Raw genomic sequence first — 12627 nt, forward strand, 5'->3', positions numbered from 1 at the left:
CTTTCGTGTATCATGTAAACCGGGTAAAACCTTCTCAACCACACCTCTCTGTGATAAGCCTGTTTGTATTGTATCCCAAGAATGTCTTCCTTTGTAATCCTTCATAAAACAACATTCATATCTAAAAGACACCAAGCTTACCTAGTACCTACCAGTCCAAGTTATCCTATAAAAGTTCCCAATAGCAAATGTGCTGACTGTTAGCCTACTTAAACGGGATCTGCGTAATTTCAGACAAACACTCAACTGGCTATAGGCTACAGTAGGACGGGTTGTTGTGGAGCAAGAATACTCATATAACAATCTCTTATAACATCTCGCATGGAAAATAGTGTCGTGCTAGACTAGTCACACCGGACGCGTCTGCGGCGCGTTACGGATGCGACGCGACCAGGTTAGTTGTCCTCACAGAATTTCAGAAGAGAAGCTGTGAGGCAGCTGTATTGGCGAGTTCGCGAGATACACATTTGTGTGGGCTATTAGTGGATTTGTTGTGTCATACAACTATTGTTGCTCAACTTCTAGGATTAATCTCTCGTTGTCTATAATGTCAAATATTTCGACTTCTGCCCTCCTTTCACTTAGCCTGGTCCTAACCAGACTCCCGTACATTTCATTTGTACAGAGAGTCTGGCCTCGCTCCATTGACAAGCGTTGACTTCCTTGTAGGCGGGTACTCTGTTGAAGTTTAAAACTATTGGATCTGCCCAGAGCCACTCTGATCTGCCATAACCAATCGCTAGCGTTCGCCAATTCCTTCACCACTACTGAAACAGAGCTAGCTGCCGTTGCTGGAAAATCAAACTGTTTCACGAACCCCGTGGGGAGGAGGGCCACAACATCATGGCCACCAACAAAACTCAGCAAAACTTGTTCTTGCTCCGGCTTTAGTTTATAGATATTCGGCAGTGTTGCCACAACGGACCGAATGGCTTCGCTCGCATCTTTCTCCGCCGCCATTACGGAACTACAACACAAACTAGCGCACAACATCAACGTCATCGTTCTCAGCCACTCCCTCTGTTCGCTGATTCGCCGGTAGAAAATCTACCGGAGACATCTGACTTACGTACCTCATGGCCAGACCTAGTACAGAAGCAAAATCAAATGTTCCATAAAGCCAGGCATGTCAGTTACTTTCCCGTTTATTTGGTAAACTCGCTTTATGGAACAGGCCCCCGATTGTTGACCTCCGTCAACAATCGCGGAGGGTAGGAGGGTTGCGTCTGGGACGCTTCTGAAACGTCTGGTGTGAACTGCACCATTGACTGTGGTCGCCATCAGCTCTGACTCCCTGACATCAGAACCCATTAAAGCAAGGCCGTAATCATAATATATTGTAATAAACCTAGAATGTAGCCAGATCATTTCGGCAAGGAGAATGCATACAAACAGAAGCTGCACCACGGACTTTGGAAAAGGTTCAGTCTTTATTTAGGGTTTACACAAGTAGTCAAATTCATGCGGCTATTACCAGTTATGCCGGATAAGGACAGACTACTAAAGGCCCCAGAAAGCTTCGATATGCCACCCAACTAACCGACTACCCCCAAGGCCCCGTTGAACTCAGGCAGGTCACACAACACTGCAAACCACCGCAACCAATAAGGTTCCACACACCACCCCCGTAGGGCACCGCACACACTCTCACGGCACTGCAATAGGCACACAAGACGCCAGACGGGCTACACCTGAAGCCACCGTCCCTCGTTCACCCTCCCACTTCCGGATCATAAACTGGTATTGCCGCTCGGTTAAAACCACACACACACACACACACACACACACACACACACACACACACACACACAGAAGTAAGGGTTAAAAACTTAACTCGCCCGAGTGACAAGACCCTCCCCCGGGGTCTGAGTTTGGGCACTGGCCGGTAAGGGGAGAGACCGCAGCCACCGATCCAGCGCTCGTAGGTCCCCGCGAGTGACGTCAGCGGGAAACCTCTAGCTGAGAAGCAGCCAATGCACTCCTATTTTCCCTGCCTTAGCTACCAGTCACCCCACTAGCCTATCTTCACCGCCGGCAGCTCTAAACAGCGTGCGAATGGCACCCACCCTGTCTCCTTGAGTGCAGCTCGACGTGAGCAATCTAGCGCCGCTTCCCAGACCGCTCACCTGTTGCTGTCCTGGTCCTTTATCCCTGTTCACTCGCTGATTATCACTGACCAGGTGTCGCTCATCAATTAACACCCCCAGCTCTTCCCTTAGATCCCTCCCCCCTACAATAATCACGTATTACAAATCACAAACCATTACCAACACAACATCATTTCATTACAATATATTCAAATCTGGTCAAAATGTCCCCCCAAATATATTGATATAAAAATATAAATGTTTCCGCCCCCCCATGTTGACTCCATGGCTACGGCCTTGAAGGCCCAGAATATGAAGAAGGAACCAGTATTGGGGGCAGGGGCGGTTTTAGGCACGGGCCGACGCTCGTTTGGTGGACTGTGTTTGTGTGGCCGGCGGGGTACGGTGTGGCACATGATTTCTTCGTCCCGGGGAGGGGAGGTGTTTAACTTGCTGAAGCTGGTAGATGGCCTGACAGAAATGGAGTGTGTACTTACTGTGGATGAGATGTCAATCACACCAGGTGTGGAGCTGCACCTGGGAACAGGGAAGCTCTAGGGGGACATGGCGTTACCTGGCAACACAGGACAGGCAACACATAGACAAGGTGGAAATAGATAGAGGCTTACCACTATAGTGACAATTCCATAAACCTGTGGAGTAGCTAATTAAAGTATTAGGCATGGCAGACATGTAGAGACATGTAGTAGACATGGCAAGCAACAGTAGTATGGGCATTAAAGTTATTAGCTGCAGTTAAACGTTCTTTTTACTGTGGTCATCCACACTGCTGCTGATCTTATCACCTTGTCATTGGTCATTTGCATTGATGCACTACAGTACAGTACCTAACAAACTGTGTAATGACTGAATTAACCAAGGAACAACCTTCATGACTTGACAGACTAAATGTAATCCTGCTGACTTCTGCTTATGGTACTACTCTACCTACTGCACAGTAATGGTGTTGCTTACGTAATAATAGATTTAAAAATTCCTTTCCTTCCTTCGGGGAGGTGGGGATATTTCAAATATATCAAAGCAGAATATATTGTGTAGTATGCATACCTGCTGTATATACATACATGCTGTCTGTATATGAAAAGCTTTTCTTTGGCGTAGCTGGTAGTGGTCGCGCTTGGGAAGTCAGAGATGGGGAGTTCGATTCTCGGTGAAGGATGACCACGGTCCGGAAAACTCTGACAGAGCTTGCAAGACCATGTCTGTTGCATACACAGACACAATGCACGAGGAGTACTAACAACCGTGACACATGCACACCATCCATGCATCCATCCATCCATCCATCGTCAACCGCTTATCCGGAGTCTGCACACTGTGCATTCAAATAGTTATTGCATCTTGTGAATAAAACAGATGAAAAAGGTAATTACAGTAACATTGAATAAAAAAATTAAAACATGTCATGACTTACGCACCATACCCACTGATTGTACAAAGAATGGACGGCATGACAGCACCCCAAAAGTGAAGCCAAAGCATCTCGATCTCCCCCTGTTGGCTGGCTGCAGCTGAGGTCTCTCCCCCTCCAAGTTAGTGGATGGGACATGAGCCAAAAAAAAAAATCAAAGTGCACGTCAATAACTTTTTTTTCCAAAGATGGTTTCTGTCATTTGAGGTAGTTCTTATCACACTGATGTCTGTTCAAGTGCTAATTTTTCTGATCAGTTTGTTATTAATTAGTTTATTATCATGATTTGACGATTGGGTCAGGCGAGTGTATGGGTGGGACCTCGATACCGCGGCTCCACCACCCGATCACCTCTGCACAGACTCTGGCTCCACCACCCCATCACCTCTGCACAGACTCTGACTCCACCCCATCACCTCTGCACAGACTCTGACTCCACCACCCCATCACCTCTGCACAGACTCTGGCTCCACCACCCCATCACCTCTGCACAGACTCTGGCTCCACCACCCCATCACCTCTGCACAGACTCTGACTCCACCCCATCACCTCTGCACAGACTCTGGCTCCACCACCCCATCACCTCTGCACAGACTCTGGCTCCACCACCCCATCACCTCTGCACAGACTCTGACTCCACCACCCCATCACCTCTGCACAGACTCTGGCACCACCCCATCACCTCTGCACAGACTCTGGCTCCACCACCCCATCACCTCTGCACAGACTCTGACTCCACCCCATCACCTCTGCACAGACTCTGACTCCACCACCCCATCACCTCGGCACAGACTCTGGCTCCACCACCCCATCACCTCTGCACAGACTCTGGCTCCACCACCCCATCACCTCTGCACAGACTCTGACTCCACCACCCCATCACCTCTGCACAGACTCTGACTCCACCACCCCATCACCTCTGCACAGACTCTGGCACCACCCCATCACCTCTGCACAGACTCTGGCTCCACCACCCCATCACCTCTGCACAGACTCTGACTCCACCACCCCATCACCTCTGCACAGACTCTGACTCCACCACCCCATCACCTCTGCACAGACTCTGGCACCACCCCATCACCTCTGCACAGACTCTGACTCCACCACCCCATCACCTCTGCACAGACTCTGACTCCACCACCCCATTACCTCTGCACAGACTCTGACTCCACCACCCCATCACCTCTGCACAGACTCTGGCTCCACCACCCCATCACCTCTGCACAGACTCTGGCTCCACCCCATCACCTCTGCACAGACTCTGACTCCACCACCCCATCACCTCTGCACAGACTCTGACTCCACCACCCCATCACCTCTGCACAGACTCTGACTCCACCACCCCATCACCTCTGCACAGACTCTGGCTCCACCACCCCATCACCTCTGCACAGACTCTGGCTCCACCACCCCATCACCTCTGCACAGACTCTGGCTCCACCCCATCACCTCTGCACAGACTCTGACTCCACCACCCCATCACCTCTGCACAGACTCTGGCTCCACCACCCCATCACCTCTGCACAGACTCTGGCTCCACCACCCCATCACCTCTGCACAGACTCTGGCTCCACCCCATCACCTCTGCACAGACTCTGACTCCACCACCCCATCACCTCTGCACAGACTCTGGCTCCACCACCCCATCACCTCTGCACAGACTCTGGCTCCACCCCATCACCTCTGCACAGACTCTGACTCCACCACCCCATCACCTCTGCACAGACTCTGGCTCCACCACCCCATCCCCTCTGCACAGACTCTGGCTCCACCACCCCATCACCTCTGCACAGACTCTGGCTCCACCCCATCACCTCTGCACAGACTCTGACTCCACCACCCCATCACCTCTGCACAGACTCTGGCTCCACCACCCCATAACCTCTGCACAGACTCTGGCTCCACCACCCCATCACCTCTGCACAGACTCTGACTCCACCACCCCATCACCTCTGCACAGACTCTGGCTCCACCACCCCATCACCTCTGCACAGACTCTGGCTCCACCACCCCATCACCTCTGCACAGACTCTGGCTCCACCACCCCATCACCTCTGCACAGACTCTGGCTCCACCACCCCATCACCTCTGCACAGACTCTGACTCCACCACCCCATCACCTCTGCACAGACTCTGGCTCCACCACCCCATCACCTCTGCACAGACTCTGGCTCCACCACCCCATCACCTCTGCACAGACTCTGGCTCCACCACCCCATCACCTCTGCACAGACTCTGGCTCCACCCCATCACCTCTGCACAGACTCTGACTCCACCACCCCATCACCTCTGCACAGACTCTGGCTCCACCACCCCATCACCTCTGCACAGACTCTGGCTCCACCACCCCATCACCTCTGCACAGACTCTGGCTCCACCACCCCATCACCTCTGCACAGACTCTGACTCCACCACCCCATCACCTCTGCACAGACTCTGACTCCACCACCCCATCACCTCTGCACAGACTCTGGCTCCACCACCCCATCACCTCTGCACAGACTCTGGCTCCACCACCCCATCACCTCTGCACAGACTCTGACTCCACCACCCCATCACCTCTGCAAAGACTCTGGCTCCACCACCCCATCACCTCTGCACAGACTCTGACTCCACCACCCCATCACCTCTGCACAGACTCTGGCTCCACCACCCCATCACCTCTGCACAGACTCTGGCTCCACCACCCCATCACCTCTGCACAGACTCTGGCTCCACCACCCCATCACCTCTGCACAGACTCTGACTCCACCACCCCATCACCTCTGCACAGACTCTGGCACCACCCCATCACCTCTGCACAGACTCTGGCTCCACCACCCCATCACCTCTGCACAGACTCTGACTCCACCCCATCACCTCTGCACAGACTCTGACTCCACCACCCCATCACCTCGGCACAGACTCTGGCTCCACCACCCCATCACCTCTGCACAGACTCTGGCTCCACCACCCCATCACCTCTGCACAGACTCTGACTCCACCACCCCATCACCTCTGCACAGACTCTGACTCCACCACCCCATCACCTCTGCACAGACTCTGGCACCACCCCATCACCTCTGCACAGACTCTGGCTCCACCACCCCATCACCTCTGCACAGACTCTGACTCCACCACCCCATCACCTCTGCACAGACTCTGACTCCACCACCCCATCACCTCTGCACAGACTCTGGCACCACCCCATCACCTCTGCACAGACTCTGACTCCACCACCCCATCACCTCTGCACAGACTCTGACTCCACCACCCCATTACCTCTGCACAGACTCTGACTCCACCACCCCATCACCTCTGCACAGACTCTGGCTCCACCACCCCATCACCTCTGCACAGACTCTGGCTCCACCCCATCACCTCTGCACAGACTCTGACTCCACCACCCCATCACCTCTGCACAGACTCTGACTCCACCACCCCATCACCTCTGCACAGACTCTGACTCCACCACCCCATCACCTCTGCACAGACTCTGGCTCCACCACCCCATCACCTCTGCACAGACTCTGGCTCCACCACCCCATCACCTCTGCACAGACTCTGGCTCCACCCCATCACCTCTGCACAGACTCTGACTCCACCACCCCATCACCTCTGCACAGACTCTGGCTCCACCACCCCATCACCTCTGCACAGACTCTGGCTCCACCACCCCATCACCTCTGCACAGACTCTGGCTCCACCCCATCACCTCTGCACAGACTCTGACTCCACCACCCCATCACCTCTGCACAGACTCTGGCTCCACCACCCCATCACCTCTGCACAGACTCTGGCTCCACCCCATCACCTCTGCACAGACTCTGACTCCACCACCCCATCACCTCTGCACAGACTCTGGCTCCACCACCCCATCCCCTCTGCACAGACTCTGGCTCCACCACCCCATCACCTCTGCACAGACTCTGGCTCCACCCCATCACCTCTGCACAGACTCTGACTCCACCACCCCATCACCTCTGCACAGACTCTGGCTCCACCACCCCATAACCTCTGCACAGACTCTGGCTCCACCACCCCATCACCTCTGCACAGACTCTGACTCCACCACCCCATCACCTCTGCACAGACTCTGGCTCCACCACCCCATCACCTCTGCACAGACTCTGGCTCCACCACCCCATCACCTCTGCACAGACTCTGGCTCCACCACCCCATCACCTCTGCACAGACTCTGGCTCCACCACCCCATCACCTCTGCACAGACTCTGACTCCACCACCCCATCACCTCTGCACAGACTCTGGCTCCACCACCCCATCACCTCTGCACAGACTCTGGCTCCACCACCCCATCACCTCTGCACAGACTCTGGCTCCACCACCCCATCACCTCTGCACAGACTCTGGCTCCACCCCATCACCTCTGCACAGACTCTGACTCCACCACCCCATCACCTCTGCACAGACTCTGGCTCCACCACCCCATCACCTCTGCACAGACTCTGGCTCCACCACCCCATCACCTCTGCACAGACTCTGGCTCCACCACCCCATCACCTCTGCACAGACTCTGACTCCACCACCCCATCACCTCTGCACAGACTCTGACTCCACCACCCCATCACCTCTGCACAGACTCTGGCTCCACCACCCCATCACCTCTGCACAGACTCTGGCTCCACCACCCCATCACCTCTGCACAGACTCTGACTCCACCACCCCATCACCTCTGCAAAGACTCTGGCTCCACCACCCCATCACCTCTGCACAGACTCTGACTCCACCACCCCATCACCTCTGCACAGACTCTGGCTCCACCACCCCATCACCTCTGCACAGACTCTGGCTCCACCACCCCATCACCTCTGCACAGACTCTGGCTCCACCACCCCATCACCTCTGCACAGACTCTGACTCCACCACCCCATCACCTCTGCACAGACTCTGGCTCCACCACCCCATTACCTCTGCACAGACTCTGACTCCACCACCCCATCACCTCTGCACAGACTCTGGCTCCACCACCCCATCACCTCTGCACAGACTCTGGCTCCACCCCATCACCTCTGCACAGACTCTGACTCCACCACCCCATCACCTCTGCACAGACTCTGACTCCACCACCCCATCACCTCTGCACAGACTCTGACTCCACCACCCCATCACCTCTGCACAGACTCTGGCTCCACCACCCCATCACCTCTGCACAGACTCTGGCTCCACCACCCCATCACCTCTGCACAGACTCTGACTCCACCACCCCATCACCTCTGCACAGACTCTGGCTCCACCACCCCATCACCTCTGCACAGACTCTGGCTCCACCCCATCACCTCTGCACAGACTCTGACTCCACCACCCCATCACCTCTGCACAGACTCTGGCTCCACCACCCCATCCCCTCTGCACAGACTCTGGCTCCACCACCCCATCACCTCTGCACAGACTCTGGCTCCACCCCATCACCTCTGCACAGACTCTGACTCCACCACCCCATCACCTCTGCACAGACTCTGGCTCCACCACCCCATCACCTCTGCACAGACTCTGGCTCCACCACCCCATCACCTCTGCACAGACTCTGACTCCACCACCCCATCACCTCTGCACAGACTCTGGCTCCACCACCCCATCACCTCTGCACAGACTCTGGCTCCACCACCCCATCACCTCTGCACAGACTCTGGCTCCACCACCCCATCACCTCTGCACAGACTCTGGCTCCACCACCCCATCACCTCTGCACAGACTCTGACTCCACCACCCCATCACCTCTGCACAGACTCTGGCTCCACCACCCCATCACCTCTGCACAGACTCTGGCTCCACCACCCCATCACCTCTGCACAGACTCTGGCTCCACCACCCCATCACCTCTGCACAGACTCTGGCTCCACCCCATCACCTCTGCACAGACTCTGACTCCACCACCCCATCACCTCTGCACAGACTCTGGCTCCACCACCCCATCACCTCTGCACAGACTCTGGCTCCACCACCCCATCACCTCTGCACAGACTCTGGCTCCACCACCCCATCACCTCTGCACAGACTCTGACTCCACCACCCCATCACCTCTGCACAGACTCTGACTCCACCACCCCATCACCTCTGCACAGACTCTGGCTCCACCACCCCATCACCTCTGCACAGACTCTGGCTCCACCACCCCATCACCTCTGCACAGACTCTGACTCCACCACCCCATCACCTCTGCAAAGACTCTGGCTCCACCACCCCATCACCTCTGCACAGACTCTGACTCCACCACCCCATCACCTCTGCACAGACTCTGGCTCCACCACCCCATCACCTCTGCACAGACTCTGGCTCCACCACCCCATCACCTCTGCACAGACTCTGGCTCCACCACCCCATCACCTCTGCACAGACTCTGACTCCACCACCCCATCACCTCTGCACAGACTCTGGCTCCACCACCCCATTACCTCTGCACAGACTCTGACTCCACCACCCCATCACCTCTGCACAGACTCTGGCTCCACCACCCCATCACCTCTGCACAGACTCTGGCTCCACCCCATCACCTCTGCACAGACTCTGACTCCACCACCCCATCACCTCTGCACAGACTCTGACTCCACCACCCCATCACCTCTGCACAGACTCTGACTCCACCACCCCATCACCTCTGCACAGACTCTGGCTCCACCACCCCATCACCTCTGCACAGACTCTGGCTCCACCACCCCATCACCTCTGCACAGACTCTGGCTCCACCCCATCACCTCTGCACAGACTCTGACTCCACCACCCCATCACCTCTGCACAGACTCTGGCTCCACCACCCCATCACCTCTGCACAGACTCTGGCTCCACCACCCCATCACCTCTGCACAGACTCTGGCTCCACCCCATCACCTCTGCACAGACTCTGACTCCACCACCCCATCACCTCTGCACAGACTCTGGCTCCACCACCCCATCACCTCTGCACAGACTCTGGCTCCACCACCCCATCACCTCTGCACAGACTCTGGCTCCACCCCATCACCTCTGCACAGACTCTGACTCCACCACCCCATCACCTCTGCACAGACTCTGGCTCCACCACCCCATCACCTCTGCACAGACTCTGGCTCCACCACCCCATCACCTCTGCACAGACTCTGGCTCCACCCCATCACCTCTGCACAGACTCTGACTCCACCACCCCATCACCTCTGCACAGACTCTGGCTCCACCACCCCATCACCTCTGCACAGACTCTGGCTCCACCACCCCATCACCTCTGCACAGACTCTGACTCCACCACCCCATCACCTCTGCACAGACTCTGGCTCCACCACCCCATCACCTCTGCACAGACTCTGGCTCCACCACCCCATCACCTCTGCACAGACTCTGGCTCCACCACCCCATCACCTCTGCACAGACTCTGACTCCACCACCCCATCACCTCTGCACAGACTCTGGCTCCACCACCCCATCACCTCTGCACAGACTCTGGCTCCACCACCCCATCACCTCTGCACAGACTCTGGCTCCACCACTCCATCACCTCTGCACAGACTCTGGCTCCACCCCATCACCTCTGCACAGACTCTGACTCCACCACCCCATCACCTCTGCACAGACTCTGGCTCCACCACCCCATCACCTCTGCACAGACTCTGGCTCCACCACCCCATCACCTCTGCACAGACTCTGGCTCCACCACCCCATCACCTCTGCACAGACTCTGGCTCCACCCCATCACCTCTGCACAGACTCTGACTCCACCACCCCATCACCTCTGCACAGACTCTGGCTCCACCCGATCACCTCTGCACAGACTCTGACTCCACCACCCCATCACCTCTGCACAGACTCTGGCTCCACCACCCCATCACCTCTGCACAGACTCTGGCTCCACCCCATCACCTCTGCACAGACTCTGGCTCCACCACCCCATCACCTCTGCACAGACTCTGACTCCACCACCCCATCACCTCTGCACAGACTCTGGCTCCACCACCCCATCACCTCTGCACAGACTCTGGCTCCACCACCCCATCACCTCTGCACAGACTCTGGCTCCACCACCCCATCACCTCTGCACAGACTCTGACTCCACCACCCCATCACCTCTGCACAGACTCTGGCTCCACCACCCCATCACCTCTGCACAGACTCTGGCTCCACCACCCCATCACCTCTGCACAGACTCTGACTCCACCACCCCATCACCTCTGCACAGACTCTGACTCCACCACCCCATCACCTCTGCACAGACTCTGGCTCCACCACCCCATCACCTCTGCACAGACTCTGGCTCCACCACCCCATCCCCTCTGCACAGACTCTGGCTCCACCCCATCACCTCTGCACAGACTCTGACTCCACCACCCCATCACCTCTGCACAGACTCTGGCTCCACCACCCCATCACCTCTGCACAGACTCTGGCTCCACCACCCCATCACCTCTGCACAGACTCTGGCTCCACCCCATCACCTCTGCACAGACTCTGACTCCACCACCCCATCACCTCTGCACAGACTCTGGCTCCACCACCCCATCACCTCTGCACAGACTCTGGCTCCACCACCCCATCACCTCTGCACAGACTCTGACTCCACCACCCCATCACCTCTGCACAGACTCTGGCTCCACCACCCCATCACCTCTGCACAGACTCTGGCTCCACCACCCCATCACCTCTGCACAGACTCTGGCTCCACCACCCCATCACCTCTGCACAGACTCTGACTCCACCACCCCATCACCTCTGCACAGACTCTGGCTCCACCACCCCATCACCTCTGCACAGACTCTGGCTCCACCACCCCATCACCTCTGCACAGACTCTGGCTCCACCACCCCATCACCTCTGCACAGACTCTGGCTCCACCACCCCATCACCTCTGCACAGACTCTGACTCCACCACCCCATCACCTCTGCACAGACTCTGGCTCCACCACCCCATCACCTCTGCACAGACTCTGGCTCCACCACCCCATCACCTCTGCACAGACTCTGGCTCCACCACCCCATCACCTCTGCACAGACTCTGGCTCCACCCCATCACCTCTGCACAGACTCTGACTCCACCACCCCATCACCTCTGCACAGACTCTGGCTCCACCACCCCATCACCTCTGCACAGACTCTGGCTCCACCACCCCATCACCTCTGCACAGACTCTGACTCCACCACCCCAT

This window comes from Osmerus eperlanus, chromosome 7, assembly GCF_963692335.1.
Source record: "Osmerus eperlanus chromosome 7, fOsmEpe2.1, whole genome shotgun sequence".
Taxonomy (NCBI): Eukaryota; Metazoa; Chordata; class Actinopteri; order Osmeriformes; family Osmeridae; genus Osmerus; species Osmerus eperlanus.